Raw genomic sequence first — 17,143 nt, forward strand, 5'->3', positions numbered from 1 at the left:
GAAAGGGAGAGAAATAGTCTGTAATACTTTGACAAGTAGAATACTTGAATAATGATTTCACTTCTCAGAATAAATTATCTGGGTGCTTTTGAAGCCACTTTGATAATATCACTTCATTTGACACATTTCACGATACAAATGGCAATATATGTCAGTATTGACCATTTATGATACTCTTTCAATTCCATAGTACATTGCTTTCCCAGTTTGCATATAAATCTTTTTCTATAATTGAGAATATGCTATTTTGATTCTATTTTAAGTTTCTGACATGAAAAAGAAAACCATACTAAACTCATTCTGCTGAGAACAATCAAAACAAGTAGTTAAAAATTGGTATTTTCCATTTTCCTTAATTTATACTTAAAATCTATTTTTGGAACTTAGGGCTCAGTTTTCATTTCTGACTTACACTGCGAAGGGTATCCAAGAAGATGACTCAATTTAATAATACTGATGCAGATAAAGGAAAGAACAAATCCCAAGCTTAGAACTACTGGTGGCCATAGGGAGCTTCCTGTAGGTGATCATCAGAGTAGTCCTATGACTGAAGCTTCTGGTTTAAAAAAAAGAAAAAAACAAACTGAGATGATGGATGTGTAATCAGAGAAAGGGAGAGATCAATCATGGGAGACAGATGAAATTTGGTGCAGAAGAGTCTTACAAAGCAGGAGAAATGAAGACTTTAAATTTGCCAGTCTCAATAAGCAAGGAAAATTTTGGGAGGAGGAGATGAAAAAAGAAAGGAAGAAGAAAAAGAAGAGAGAAGAAAGAGTTTTAAATTTATGGTTGGAAAAGGCAGTGGAAAGCCAGGCTCAATCACCATACTTGATTGCCATGATATATAAAAATATAAGTTTATTAAAGAACATCTATATTAAAACAAGTGGGTGGTGATATCATAAAAGCATACTTTGAATTTGGATTACCTAGATGGAAGCCCTGTTAACATTTGGTATGAGCTAAATTTCCTGGATTCATCCCAACTTTAAAGTCCTCAGTTTTCTTATCTGTAAAATATGAGAAGACATGTATAACCCATTGAGTTATTGTCAAAATTAATGAAACGATGCCTATAAAACATTACGGTACCCAGAACACAGCCAATAATATAAAATGTCACTTACTATTCTTATTTCAAGTTTACAAAGTATTTAAGGAAATTTACACTATTTTTTACCCAATTCATTCTTTTCTATAAACCATTGTATTTTGTATTTAAATGCACGTGATATCATTTCAGTATCAACTACATAAATAGCAAGCTTGTTTTCCCATAAGGATAATTAATAGTAGGCAATCTCTAAAGAAATATGCTTTTTTATTCCATTAAGATCAATGTCCCATCTCCCACTTTTGGTACCACTTCCACTTCAATAAAAACAAAGTTCGTAAACTAAGGATGTAATTTGGCAAAATCAATGCACACAATGCTACACCCGTATGGGGTATTCACTCAGAGAAGACGCTACCAAATCAATGTTGGAATTAGAGTCAGCAGAATTTGTGTACTATAGTATGTGGAAAAGTGGGAGGTTCCTTTAATCACTGGGATCCTTTCTCTATCACTAAGCTGGAACTACAAGATATTAATCTACTCAACAACTTCTCCCTTCTCCATTCTCCTCTTACCGGTTCAGGTACCACCAACCCTCAGAAGGACCTCCTGTAATTGGACCATATCAGGTCTCCACATCTGTTAGATTCACCTTCCTAGTATTTTTTTTTTTAAAGATTTTTATTTATTTATTTATTTATTTGACAGACAGAGATCACAAGTAGGCAGAGAGTCAGACAGAGAGAGGAGGAGGTGGAAGCAGGCTCCCTGTTGAGCAGAGAGCCCGATGTGGGGCTCGATCCCAGGACCCTGGATCATGACCTGAGCTGAAGGCAGAGGCTTTAAACCGCTGAGCCACCCAGGCGCTCCCCTAGTATTCTTGATGAAAGAATTTTTCCAAATACACAGGGACAAAGCATTTGTCTGAAGAAAGCCTGCTATTATCACTACAACAAACATTAAGTTTCCAGAATGGCCTACAGGGATTTACCTACAACCTCAGTCTCCTTCCTCCTTTGCATGTACTTACCCCATCCCTTAATCCCTCTGGCTTTCATACAGTCTAACAAAGGCACCTGGCCTTCTCCTGCCCCTGGACCTAAGCACAGGCTTTTGTCCCCCATCTTCTTGTCCAGTGGGACTTAGGCTACTCTTTTCCAATATTCTGCCACTTTTTAAAGGAACCCTTAACTTATTCTTCAGATATCAAGACAATATTTCCTCATCACTCCACCTCTGTTCTGTTTCTATTAACTCTAATGTCCTCCTTATCACTTTCTCAGAACCTTGTATCTTTTTTTTCACTGCAGTAAAATATCAAATATTCTGTCACTTTCACCAGGACCTTTCTATAAGTATCCTATTTAAATTGTACCTACCATTATATAGATATAGATAGTTAAAAATACATGTAGATAGATATATGTATAGATATTCCTTGTGCTTGTTATTTAATATCTATCTCCTGATTAGAATTTAAACTCCATTAAAACTGGGACTTTGTGTTATTTTATCATTACATCCCCATCACCTACTCCAGAGATGAGTACAGCATAAATGTTTTATATACCCATAAATAAATATGAGTTCCAGGAAGCATATTTGGCTCTGTAACTTATGTGCTCCTCTCCCAATCAGGAGAGGTAAGTGGTGTGTTCTCATTCAGAGTTGATAAAATCAGCTACAGTGAGGTTAAACATGTTCCCCAAGTCACACATCTAATAGGTAAAGAATAATACTTAGCTTTAATTTACAAATCCAAGGCTCTATTCTCAAACCTCAGTTTCTTGAATTCTGATTCCACAACTGTCCAAGTGAACTTTCTTCCTATTGCTTGCTTCACCTGCTCTTGTTGTTTTTTCTGCTATATTTCCTTGACCTTAGACACCATGTAATTCATTCATGATCTGGGGAAACAGGACTCCTAATTTTTAAAGAATTACTCAACAATGAACCATACATCAGGTGTTTCTTTCTTATCCTACTTAAAATGGTTGTGAGTGTTGAAACTGTTGAAATCCAAACACAATATGAGACAGAGGTATCATCATCCTTGGATTCCTTCTTGACTGAATTATTTATCTCCAGATAATACTAGCGCTACTTGGGAGATTAGTTTCAATGTATCTCCTTTTCTCTGCTCAAGTAAATGTAGTAATAAGATATTTTATTCATAAAAGTTGAACATGTTAAGATAGTTTGAAATAACACCAGGGGAAGAGAGAGAAGGGAAATAAATGCTTTCGTTCGCTTGGTTGTTATTTGTTGTTTTCCCTGAGGTATATATGTATCCACGGACCTTCTCAGTGGAAGCTAAAATAACCAAGATAATTAGAATTCTCCAGCTCTCTCAAAAGTAGGAACTATAGTACGCTGTTCCTTGGCCCCACAAGCCTGTCTTCTTCACCAGCAACAACAAGCACCTCCCGTATGTGTGACAGAGGCTGGGCACTGCCTCCTGTTTTCCCCATGTGAGGGAAAATATAGCTTCTTATATACATAATTGAGGCCCAAACTGTACATTTTTAGATACAAAATGACTTTAAGTGCTGATCCTTTGATGTCCTTAGGGATACTACTAACAAATGCTGAATATTAAGAACAAGGCATGAATATGTATGCCCAGATTATGTATTAATGATATATAATCACTTGTTAACCTTTATATTCCTTTTAGAATAAGTGTTAGATGAACAAGGCTAGGAGGAATAAGTTGTCTTTTGCCCTTTCCCTTCCCCAGCAGTTTTATAGTTCAACACACCCCACCCACTTAAAAAAATATGGTTTTAATATTCTTTTTAGAATGGGTTTTTACACTTTAGGATAGTTCACATACTAACCAAACACATTCTAAGCACATGTTTCCATTGTGAGTGTTCAATTATTGTTGCTGTTTGAAGATAAATCTTAGAAAGAAATAAAATCCTACTCTACCATGTTTATCCCATTTGACACGAGGTCATAAGGGTGGGCACAAGACCATTTTCACCCATTCTCAGAGCCCAGAAAATGACATTCATTGATATTTCTATATGGTGAGAGTATTTGAGAGACAAATCAGAAGAGGATGGAATTGTTCTGGTTTAAGGCAAGGGGACAGACCTCTGCCTGCTCAGGAACTTGGTTTCTGTGGGACCATTAAAAAAAAATCTTGAAAGCACAGCCTGAAATGTAAGAATCCTTTCCAGCCTCCCTGGGTTAAACTGCAAAAACAAAGGTCCAGTGCAGCTCTGTGACTTGCCAAAGGGAGAGAGGCCCCGTTACTAGTCAACTGGAACCAGAGAAGGTGGTTTGTTCCTTTACCATCTCCTCAGGCTCCAGGGTACTGAGATTTTACTCATCAAGTAGGTTAGCTGATTTTCTTAAATACTCTGATAGATTTGACTTTGTGACATCCATCATGATTCAAGAATTTTGATGCTGCTTCTAAGAGGATATAAAATGTCAAAAATGAAAACATAGATTAAAATGCCATGGCAATGTTAAACTAATAGAATAACTATTTATTTTTGTTATATGTTCCATGGTGTGTTAGAAACAAGGACTAAATCATGATCCAAAAAACCCTATAGACTGCCCTACAGTCTAGTGAAGGATGCTGGTCTTACATACACATCAAAATAGATTTAAAAAGGCAACTGTGATTGGGATGATAATGGAGTGGCACATGGCAATATGAAGAAATATAGTGGGACCTTCTCTGGAGCATCAGGGAGAGTATAGGGATATTTTGGACTGAAGTAGTTTAAGAAAACAATTTTTGTTGACATGATATGAAACAACTAAAAAACAGTTAATTGCCTTGTTTCATTTAAGAATGGTTTTGTAGTTTTATAGAAGTCCAAATTGAGGCTTTTGCTCCAGTTTTACGGCAAGATACACCATAAGCACAATAGTTCAATATTCATAATGGTATGCTCTTACAAAATAAAGAACCATTTATTTCCATGAACTCAATAATGATAGCTATACAAATACTGTATTTTCATGAGCATTCTATATTCTAATGTATGAGGTATGACATATTCCAGGCATGCAGATGCTTTCTTTTTGTTAGCAGTAAAATCTTTTTATTATATTGAAGGAGAATATCCTATAAAAATCTAAACAACAAAAAAAGATAAATAAAACTAGTTTCTTTTTTTTTTATTTTTTATTTTTTATAAACATATATTTTTATCCCCAGGGGTACAGGTCTGTGAATCACCAGGTTTAAATAAAACTAGTTTCTATTGAGTAAATGGCATTGGGATAAAATTCTTCCTGCAACAGGTAATACATGTGTCTAATATTATCGTTTCAATTGTTGATAATTACACTTCACTAACAAATCAGAGAAATAACAATATTTCAGATTTCTGAGAAAGAGAGAGAGAGAGACAGAGTATGCTAAAAAGACTGAATGTGTGTATAAGGAAGCATAGATATATTGGCAGGAAGGGTAAACCAGCATGGAAATGATTCTATTGCTTAAAATAATAAAGTGGATATTTCAATAAATAAAGTAAAATATACTTTTTTAAAACATCAAAATAAGATGAACTATATGACTTAAAATGTTTTAGTTTTTTGAAGTTTTCAAGAGTGAAATTTGATACAATTTGAAATGATATATACAAAATATATTATTTATATATAAAGTATATTATAATTTTATATATTAATAATCACTAAGCAATACAATATTTGTAACTTATTGTATTTGGCAAACCCTTCTGAGACTCTCAAGAGAGTGAAGAAAGTCATCACCACAGTTGATGGCTAATTAGTATGAAACATGTCAAGATATCTATAAATCCCTCATTTTTTAATTTAAAATCATGCTTTTTAAAAATTTTTTCAAATTTGTACAAAATACAAAAATCCTTAATTTCTTAAATATACTGTTAACAGACTTCCTCTTTTTCATAACTTCACCACAGAGAAGAATTAGAACTTCTATAAGTGATTGGGATGAGGAAGTACCCCTTGAACTGAGAAGGGTCTCCAGTTACCTTCAAATGCCAGCTTATATAGAGTGCCTCTATACGAAATAGAATATACACCTTATTAGAAATTCTTAAAACTCAGGGCAGGGAAAAGGCAAATGTTAGAAAACCTTGTTTTAAAGTAAAGTAGAAGTAAACCTTGAATTGAAACTCTTCATAATCTCCCCCTTACTGGAAAGTCTTCAGGCTTTGCCTGAACTGTCTTTTTATTTGTCTGCTCCATTCCCACTGCACACATTTTCTGTTCTCTAAAGTGATCATTTTTTCACTGTTGTCTCATATATCAGTTTTTCTTTTATTTTTTTTAAATTAAATTTATTTATTTTCAGCATAACAGTATTCATTATTTTTGCACCACACCCAGTGCTCCATGCAATCTGTGCCCTCTATAATACCCACCACCTGGTACCCCAACCTCCCACCGCCCCACCACTTCATTCCCCTCAGATTGTTTTTCAGAGTCCATAGTCTCTCATGGTTCACCTCCCCTTCCAATTTCCCCCAACTCCCTTCTCCTCTCCAACTCCCCATGTCCTCCATGATATTTGTTATGCTCCACAAGTAAGTGAAACCATATGATGATTGACTCTCTCTGCTTGACTTATTTCACTCAGCATAATCTTTTCCAGTCCCATCCATGTTGCTACAAAAGTTGGATATTCACCCTTTCTGATAGAGGCAAAATACTCCATAGTGTATATGGACCACATTTTCCTTATCCATTCGTCTGTTGAAGGGCAGAAAGATTCCCTTCTTTTTTTTTTTTTTATAAACATATATTTTTATCCCCAGGGGTACAGTTCTGTGAATCACCAGGTTTACACACTTCATAGCACTCACCAAAGCACATACCCTCCCCAATGTCCATAATCCTACCCCCTTCTCCCAAACCCCCTCCCCCCAGCAACCCTCAGTTTGTTTTGTGAGATTAAGAGTCACTTATGGTTTGTCTCCCTCCCAATCCCATCTTGTTTCATTGATTCTTCTCCTACCCACTTAAGCCCCCATGTTGCACCACCACTTCCTCATATCAGGGAGATCATGTGATAGTTGTCTTTCTCTGCTTGACTTATTTCGCTAAGCATGATACGCTCTAGTTCCATCCATGTTGTCGCAAATGGCAAGATTTCATTTCTTTTGATGGCTGCATAGTATTCCATTGTGTATATATACCACATCTTCTTGATCCATTCATCTGTTCATGGACATCTAGGTTCTTTCCATAGTTTGGCTATTGTGGACATTGCTGCTATAAACATTCGGGTGCACGTGCCCCTTTGGATCACTACGTTTGTATCTTTAGGGTAAATACCCAATAGTGCAATTGCTGGGTCATAAGGCAGTTCTATTTTCAACATTTTGAGGAACCTCCATGCTGTTTTCCAGAGTGGTTGCACCAGCTTGCATTCCCACCAACAGTGTAGAAGGGTTCCCCTTTCTCAGCATCCTCGCCAGCATCTGTCTTTTCTGACTTGTTGATTTTAGCCATTCTGACTGGTGTGAGGTGATATCTCATTGTGGTTTTGATTTGTATTTCCTTGATGCCGAGTGATATGGAGCACTTTTTCATGTGTCTGTTGGCCATCTGGATGTCTTCTTTGCAGAAATGTCTGTTCATGTCCTCTGCCCATTTCTTGATTGGATTATTTGTGTATTGAGTTTGCTAAGTTCTTTATAGATTCTAGACACTAGTCCTTTATCTGATATGTCATTTGCAATCAGAAGATATTTGCAAATATCTTCTCCCATTCTGTCAGTTGTCTTTTGATTTTGTTAACTGTTTCCTTTGCTGTGCAAAAGCTTTTGATCTTGATGAAATCCCAATAGTTCATTTTTTCCCTTGCTTCCCTTGCTTTTTGCGTTGTTCCTAGGAAGATGTTGCTGCGGCTGAGGTCGAAGAGGTTGTTGCCTGTGTTCTCCTCAAGGATTTTGATGGATTCCTTTCACACATTGAGGTCCTTCATCCATTTTGAGTCTATTTTTGTGTGTGGTGTAAGAAAATGGTCCCATTTCATTTTTCTGCATGTGGCTGTCCAATTTTCCCAGCACCATTTATTGAAGAGGCTGTCTTTTTTCCATTGGACATTCTTTCCTGCTTTGAAGAAGATGAGTTGACCGTAGACTTGAGGGTCTATTTCTGGGCTCTCTATTCTGTTCCATTGATCTATGTGCCTGTTTTTGTGCCAGTACCATGCTGTCTTGATGATGACAGCTTTGTAATAGAGCTTGAAGTCCGGAATTGTGATGCCACCAACGTTGGCTTTCTTTTTCAATATCCCTTTGGCTATTCGAGGTCTTTTCTGGTTCCATATAAATTTTAGAATTATTTGTTCCATTTCTTTGAAAAAGATGGATGGTACTTTGATAGGAATTGCATTAAATTTGTAGATTGCTTTAGGTAGCATAGACATTTTCACAATATTTATTCTTCCAATCCAGGAACATGGAACATTTTTCCATTTCTTTGTGTCTTCCTCAATTTCTGTCATGAGTACTTTATAGTTTTCTGAGTATAGATTCTTAGCCTCTTTGGTTAGGTTTATTCCTAGGTATCTTATGGTTTTGGGTGCAATTGTAAATGGGATTGACTCTTTAATTTCTCTTTCTTCTGTCTTGCTGTTGGTGTAGAGAAATGCAACTGATTTCTGTGCATTGATTTTATATCGTGACACTTTACTGAATTCCTTTACAAGTTCTAGCAGTTTTGGGTGGAGTCTTTTGGGTTTTCCACATATAGTATCATATCATCTGTGAAGAGTGATAATTTGACTTCTTCTTTGTCGATTTGGATGCCTTTAATTTCCTTTTGTTGTCTGATTGCTGAGGCTAGGACCTCTAGTACTATGTTGAATAGCAGTGGTGATAATGGACATCCCTGCCGTGTTCCTGACCTTAGCGGAAAAGCTTTCAGTTTTTCTCCATTGAGAATGATATTTGCAGTGGGTTTTTCATAGATGGCTTTGATGATATTGAGGTATGTGCCCTCTATCCCTACACTTTGAAGAGTTTTGATCAGGAAGAGATGCTGTACTTTGTCAAATGCTTTTTCAGCATCTATTGAGAGAATCATATGGTTCTTGTTCTTTCTTTTATTGATGTGTTGTATCACATTGACTGATTTGCGAATGTTGAACCAACCTTGCAGCCCTGAAATAAATCCCACTTGGTCGTTGTGAATAATCCTTTTAATGTACTGTTGAATCCTATTGGCTAGTATTTTGTTGAGTATTTTCACATCTGTGTTCATCAAGGATATTGGTCTATAGCTCTCTTTTTTGATGGGATCCTTGTCTGGTTTTGGGATCAAGGTAATGCTGGCCTCATAAAATGAGTTTGGAAGTTTTCCTTCCATTGCTATTTTCTGGAACAGTTTCAGGAGAATAGGAATTAGTTCTTCTTTAAATGTTTGGTAGAATTCCCCCGGGAAGCCATCTGGCCCTGGGCTTTTGTTTGTTTGGAGATTTTTAATGACTGTTTCAATCTCCTTACTGGTTATGGGTCTGTTCAGGCTTTCTATTTCTTCCTGGTTCAGTTGTGGTAGTTTATATGTTTCTAGGAATGCATCCATTTCTTCCAGATTGTCAAATTTGTTGGTGTAGAGTTGCTCATAGTATGTTCTTATAATAGTTTGTATTTCTTTGGTGTTAGTTGTGATCTCTCCTCTTTCATTCATGATTTTATTTATTTGGGTCTTTTCTCTTTTCTTTTTGATAAGTCGGGCCAGGGGTTTATCAATTTTATTAATTCTTTCAAAGAACCAGCTCCTAGTTTCGTTGATTTGTTCTATTGTTTTTTTGGTTTCTATTTCATTGATTTCTGCTCTGATCTTTATGATTTCTCTTCTCCTGCTGGGCTTAGGGTTTCTTTCTTGTTCTTTCTGCAGCTCCTTTAGGTGTAGGGTTAGGTTGTGTACCTGAGACCTTTCTTGTTTCTTGAGAAAGGCTTGTACCGCTATATATTTTCCTCTCAGGACTGCCTTTGTTGTGTCCCACAGATTTTGAACCGTTGTATTTTCATTATCATTTGTTTCCATGATTTTTTTCAATTCTTCTTTAATTTCCCAGTTGACCCATTCATTCTTTAGAAGGATGCTGTTTAGTCTACATGTATTTGGGTTCTTTCCAAACTTCCTTTTGTGGTTGAGTTCTAGCTTTAGAGCATTGTGGTCTGAAAATATGCAGGGAATGATCCCAATGTTTTGATACCGGTTGAGTCCTGATTTAGGACAGAGGATGTGATCTATTTTGGAGAATGTTCCATGTGCACTAGAGAAGAATGTGTATTCTGTTGCTTTGGGATGAAATGTTCTGAATATATCTGTGATGTCCATCTGGTCCAGTGTGTCGTTTAAGGCCTTTATTTCCTTGTTGATCTTTTGCTTGGATGATCTGTCCATTTCAGTGAGGGGAGTGTTAAAGTCCCCTACTATTATTGTATTATTGTTGATGTGTTTCTTTGATTTTGTTATTAATTGGTTTATGTAGTTGGCTGCTCCCACGTTGGGGGCATAGATATTTAAAATTGTTAGATCTTCTTGTTGGACAGACCCTTTGAGTACGATATAGTGTCCCTCCTCATCTCTTATTATAGTTTTTGGCTTAAAATCTAATTGATCTGATAGAAGGATTGCCACTCCTGCATTCTTCTGATGTCCATTGGCATGGTAAATTCTTTTCCACCCCCTCACTTTAAATCTGGAGGTGTCTTCGGGCTTAAAATGAGTTTCTTGGAGGCAACATATAGATGGGTTTTTTTTTTGTTTTGTTTTGTTTTTTTTTAAAGATTTTATTTATTTATTTGACAGACAGAGATCGCAAGTAGGCAGAGAGGCAGGCAGAGAGAGAGAGGAGGAAGCAGGCTCCCTGCTGAGCAGAGAGCCCGATGCGGGGCTCGATCCCAGGACCCTGGGATCATGACCTGAGCCGAAGGCAGCGGCTTAACCACTGAGCCACCCAGGCGCCCCGGGTTTTGTTTTTTTTATCCATTCTGATACCCTGTGTCTTTTGACAGGGGCATTTAGTCCATTAACATTCAGGGTAACTATTGAGAGATATGAATTTAGTGCCATTGTATTGCCTGTAAGGTGACTGTTACTGTATATGGTCTCTGTTCCTTTCTGATCTACCACTTGTAGGCTCTCTCTTTGCTTAGAGGACCCCTTTCAATATTTCCTATAGAGCTGGTTTGGTGTTTGCAAATTCTTTCACTTTTTGTTTGTCCAGGAAGCTTTTAATCTCTCCTTCTATTTTCAATGCTAGCCTAGCTGGATATAGTATTCTTGGCTGCATGTTTTTCTCGTTTAGTGCTCTGAAAATATCATGCCAGCTCTTTCTGGCCTGCCAGGTCTCTGTGGATAAGTCTGCTGCCAATCTAATATTTTTACCATTGTATGTTACAGACTTCTTTTCCCGGGCTGCTTTCAGGATTTTCTCTTTGTCACTGAGACTTGTAAATTTTACTATTAGGTGACGGGGTGTGGGCCTATTCTTATTGATTTTGAGGGGCATTCTCTGAACCTCCTGAATTTTGATGCTCTTTCCCTTTGCCATATTGGGGAAATTCTCCCCAATAATTCTCTCCAGTATACCTTCTGCTCCCCCCTCTCTTTCTTCTTCTTCTGGAATCCCAATTATTCTAATGTTGTTTCGTCTTATGGTGTCACTTATCTCTCGAATTCTCCCCTCATGGTCCAGTAGCTGTTTGTCCCTCTTTTGCTCAGCTTCTTTATTCTCTGTCATTTGGTCTTCTATATCACTAATTCTTTCTTCTGCCTCATTTATCCTAGCAGTGAGAGCCTCCATTTTTGATTGTACCTCATTAATAGCTTTTTTGATTTCAACTTGGTTAGGTTTTAGTTCTTTTATTTCTCCAGAAAGGGCTTTTATATCTCTCGAGAGGGTTTCTCTAATATCTTCCATGCCTTTTTTGAGCCCGGCTAGAACCTTGAGAATTGTCATTCTGAACTCTAGATCTGACATATTACCAATGTCTGTATTGATTAGGTCCCTAGCCTTCAGTACTGCCTCTTGTTCTTTTTTGTGTGTTGAATTTTTCCGTCTTGTCATTTTGTCCAGATAAGAGTATATGAAGGAGCAAGTAAAATACTAAATGGGTGGCAACAACCCCAGGAAAATATGCTTTAACCAAATTAGTAGAGATCCCAAATCGTTAGGGGGGAGAAAGGGGATAAAAAGAGGTTCAAAAAGGAAGAAAGAAAAAAAAAAGAAAAAAGAAAGAAAATGAAAAGAAAGAATTAAAAAAAGAAAACAAATAAGAAAAATATAAAAAAGAAAAAATATATATATTCGATAAACTAGTTAAAAAACGTTAAAAAAGAAAAAGGTAAAAGTTAAAAAAAAAATTTTACCAGAAGGCGAGAAAAAAAAAACAAAAAATGAAAAAGAAAAAAATTAAATTAACTGCAAGACTAAAAAAAAAAAATCACAGGGAAAAAGCCATGAGTTCTGTGCTTTGCTTTCTCCTCCTCTGGAATTCTGCTGCTCTCCTTGGTATTGAAACCGCACTCCTTGGTAGGTGAACTTGGTCTCGGCTGGATTTCTTGTTGATCTTCTGGGGGAGGGTCCTGTAGTAGTGATTCTCAAGTGTCTTTGCCCCAGGCGGAATTGCACCACCCTTATCAGGGGCCGGGGGGAGTAATCCGCTCGGGTTTGCTTTCAGGAGCTTTTGTTCCCTGAGTGCTTTCCGTAGAGTTCTGGAGGACGGGAATACAAATGGCGGCCTCCTGGTCTCCGGCCCAGAGGAGCCGAGAGCCCAGGGCCCCACTCCCCAGTGCGCCTTCAGAGAACAGTGCCCAGTCACTCCCGTCTGCGTGACCTCCGGCCGCGCTCCGAGCTCACCGAGCCTGCGACCGGTTCAAGGTAACCCCGAGCTGTGAGCTTACTGTCGGCTCTGTCTCTGTAGCCGGATTTCCCGTTCCAATACCCACAAGCTCTGCAACACTCAGACACCCCCGATCCTTCTGTGACCCTGCGGGACCTGAGGCCACGCTGACCCCGCGTGGGCTTCGCCCCGGGGTAGCCTCTGGAGTGATGTCTCTCAGCGGAACAGAAGTCCTGATTTTGTGCACCGTTGCTCCGCCGCTTGCCAGGAGCCGGCCGCTCCCCCCGGGGTCTAGCTTCCCGTCGCTTTGGATTCACTTCTCTGCCGGTCCTACCTTTCAGAAAGTGGTTGTTTTTCTGTTTCTAGAATTTGCTGTTTTTCTTCTCTTCGATCTGCCGATGGATTTCAGGTGTTTGCAATCTTTAGATAAGCTATCTAGCTGATCTCCGGCTAGCTGAAGTCGTCTCAGCCTGCTACTTCTCCGCCATCTTGACTCCTCCCTCTCAGTTTTTCTTTTAAATAAGAAAGAAAAAGACTAATTCCAGGTCAGGATATTAAAACGATGAGTCCCACTGCATTCAGTCTGACTGCACCGTGGGTGCGTGTGAAGACATATTCAAGGTTCTAGTTGCTCTGTGTTGATGTCACTTCCTGGGAGTAAGTTATTTCTACAGCATTCTCCACAGTCCACTAATAATCTACCAATGTTAATGAATCTTCTTGCGTACCTCACATATTACTGGGGAAAGACATTGCATTACAGAGATCCTTACTGTGGAAGAGTATAAAACACTGCACGCATGTTGAAATACAAAGACACAGCAGCCAAGAGACTCACAGTTGGTAATCTGAATTCTATTTTCATTTTTTATTCTGGTTATAAAAAGGTTAAATTAAGCAGAGCACTGCCTGCTCCATTTATATACCTTACCTGTTAAGAAGCTGAGCCACTTAGAAGTTTTCTTAACTGCCTTTGCTGCCCTACCTCTGTCTCATTTCTATTAGTCACAAGTCCTAAAGAAGTAGTTCTCATCCAGAGAGTTTCCCTATTAGTTTGCAAAAGCTAGGGAGGTAGTATGGCATGTGTTTATGATTTTACTTTTTTTTTTTCTTCTTCTTCTATTTTTTTCCTTTTTTTTTAATTAAAAAAATTTTTTTTGCACTAAATATAACTGAGTTCTCATCCTCATTTGGGTATTAGATGGGAATAAATGGTAGGCTGTTGTAATGCGATAAAGAAATTCAGTGTTTCAAACGAGATAATGTTTTATGCGTATCTCATGTAGGAGACGATGCTCCACAAAGTCATCCATCTAGGGCTATAGTCATGCGGAACAGCTTTGACACCATCCTCAACACGCAGCTTCCCTAACGGCTTCAGACTCCACTCTTTCTGAGAACACCAACAGAGAAAGAAAGTGAGGACATGGACTTTTAAATATAAATATATTTAATCTATATTTTTAGTATGTTATAAATATTTTATGTATATTTTTAATTATTAATATTCAAATTAAATTATTTATCATTTTTCACAGGCATGCCCAATTATTGAGTGATTTACAAAATATATCCTGGATCTATAGGTTGTATCAGCATGGAGTAGGCCCTGGTTATAGAAAAGGTTTTGGTTTCCTTACCACTAACAAGATTAACTGGCTTCCTGAGTGATAAAGCAATGTTATTGATGATGAGGAGGATGGTGATGATGATTTAGCTCACTAGTATAATGGCTGTTCCTAACGCCTCTGGTTTTCTACGATCACCTATAACATGATCGTAACATGATTCCTATTTTCCAGACAAAGCCTCTGAGGTAGACTTAGAAGCAGGAGGATAACTGGGAATCGCCCACAGGATATACACCTACTGGATGGGTAAGGAAGTAAGATTAGATGGAGGGGCACCTGGGTGGCTCAGTGGGTTAAGCCACTGCCTTCGGCTCGGGTCATGATCTCAGGGTCTTGGGATCGAGTCCCACGTCGGGCTCTCTGCTCAGCAGGGAGCCTGCTTCCCTTCCTCTCTCTCTGCCTGCCTCTCCATCTACTTGTGATTTCTCTCTGTCAAATGAATAAATAAAATCTTAAAAAAAAAAAAAAAGATTAGATGGAAAGCTGAACTGTGATGCAGGAGCTTCAGCACCTTTCACGGGAAACATGTGATCTGAGATGGTCTTTTAAAGTTAATTCAAAATGAGAGAGAAGGAATAGGCTTTTGTATCTCATTCACACCGACCAGCCACTGGATACAGAATTCTTCATGGAAGGAATCACGCCTGGGTGAGTCTGCTCCTTTTTGCCCAGGGCAAATTTGGGAGAGGGAATCATTGTACTAAAAAGGAATCTTCATTCACTAATTCACACTATCCTCACAAAAACACCTTATGATGAATATCCCGTCTGAAATCTTCTCTGTACGGTCTCGGTTAGGGTTGGCTGGACACACACACACACACACACACACACACACACACATTATATGACACATATATTATATGACACACATATTATATGACATTTAAATGGTGAAAATGGGTGTATGGCCATTTTTACACTCCAGAGTTCTGTGCAGGTTGAGGGGCTGTTGCAGCCTATCTACTTTGTCCCTGATCAGCTGGCAAATCCAGTGGATGCGGGTCAGTGTCCATGGTGCATAGCTAGTCCAGGTCCTGCCAATCTCTTCTGGCTTCTCTGAATCCTCAGTCAGGTGTGCACAGTGATATGCTGACAGGCACCAATTTATCCAGCAAGTCAACCACATCATCAAGGCTGAAGCTCATGTGAGATCAACATGGGTATCATATCAGCTGACCGTGTACATTCAAGTTCACATGGTCCCAGTTTGTCTTCATTCTCCCCTATTTCATGTCAATTTTTCTTCCTGATTGCCTGTCCATCTGACTTCAGATACCAAACTGGAGGCAATATTCTTTCATACATGACTCTCACAACTAGAAGGTCTAATTCCTATTAATTCCTTTTTCTCTCTCTCGGGGAGTAGTCTGCTTCTCTAATCAAATCCTCATTTGAAATTACCTGAATTTAGCAGAAGAAACTGTGCCCTGAGAAGTTAAATAACATGTCCATAGTCACTCAACAAATTTGTATTTGGACCTAGGATCTGAGCCCTGGTTGAACAACTCTTAAATCATCCCTAGGATGCTGTTTGCAACTCTCATACAATTGCCATAAGGATAGAATGATATTTGTATTTAATATCTGTAAAGTGCTAAACCAATGTTTGTTTCTATATAACAGTTTGCTATTTTCATTATGTATTATTACTACTGGAATCCAAAGATTATGCTGTTAACCACCACACATACTGCCTTCCACTGAGTAACTACATGAAGGATACAAAATAGCTGTCACACTCTTTTCTACTCAAGCATTCTCTAAGGGATCAAAATCCAACTTCTAGAATTCTCTGATTAGAGTTGATAGCCAATATATAGTAAGGAATTAGGGATATGGACGCTTTAGAGACTTGGTTACATATTGGAAAGGGACAGAGATTAATCTCAAAATGGATAAATGGTAGTAAAAACACTTTGCTAAGTTAATCAACAAGTATCAGTTGATCACTTTAAATGAAAATAGGACCTTTTAGAGGTTAAGAGAAGCTTAGGCCACAGATGTAAGTCTGTGGTTTTGATGAATATTTTCTTTCATTCATAAGTATTAGGATATTTCTGATTGTATTCATAGATTCATTTAGAGACAATAATGTATTTTATTTTTTAATATTTTGATTGAGACACAACACACATGAGTATAAAATGCACACTAATTTTAAATGTAGATAGTTCAGCAGATAAGTACATATTTAGATCCTCACTCTGATCAAGATATTGGCCATATTTTTAAAAAATATTTTATTTGTTTATTTGACAGAGAGCTAGAGAGAGAGCACCAAGTAAGCAGAGCGGCAGGGAGAGGGGGAGAGAGAGAAGTAGGCTCTCTGCTGAGCAGGGAGCCCGATGCGGGGCTCGATCCCAGGACCCTGGAATCATGACCCGAGCCGAAGGCAGCCTCTTAACCAAATGAGCCACCCAGGTGCCCCTATATTGGCCATATTAAGCACATATTTATTATTTTAATATATGTAGCTTTGCTTTCTAATCTATTTTGTACAAATGAGAAAAATTTGCTGGTAGTAGAAAAAGCTCCTTCTTTGGGTGTCATCATTGTTTTTCTTCATTATCATCACCATCTTCATAGTAACTACCTTTTATGGACTACTTTCCATCTATCAGGCT

The sequence above is a fragment of the Mustela nivalis genome, assembly GCF_964662115.1.
Source record: "Mustela nivalis genome assembly, chromosome: 3".
Taxonomy (NCBI): domain Eukaryota; kingdom Metazoa; phylum Chordata; class Mammalia; order Carnivora; family Mustelidae; genus Mustela; species Mustela nivalis.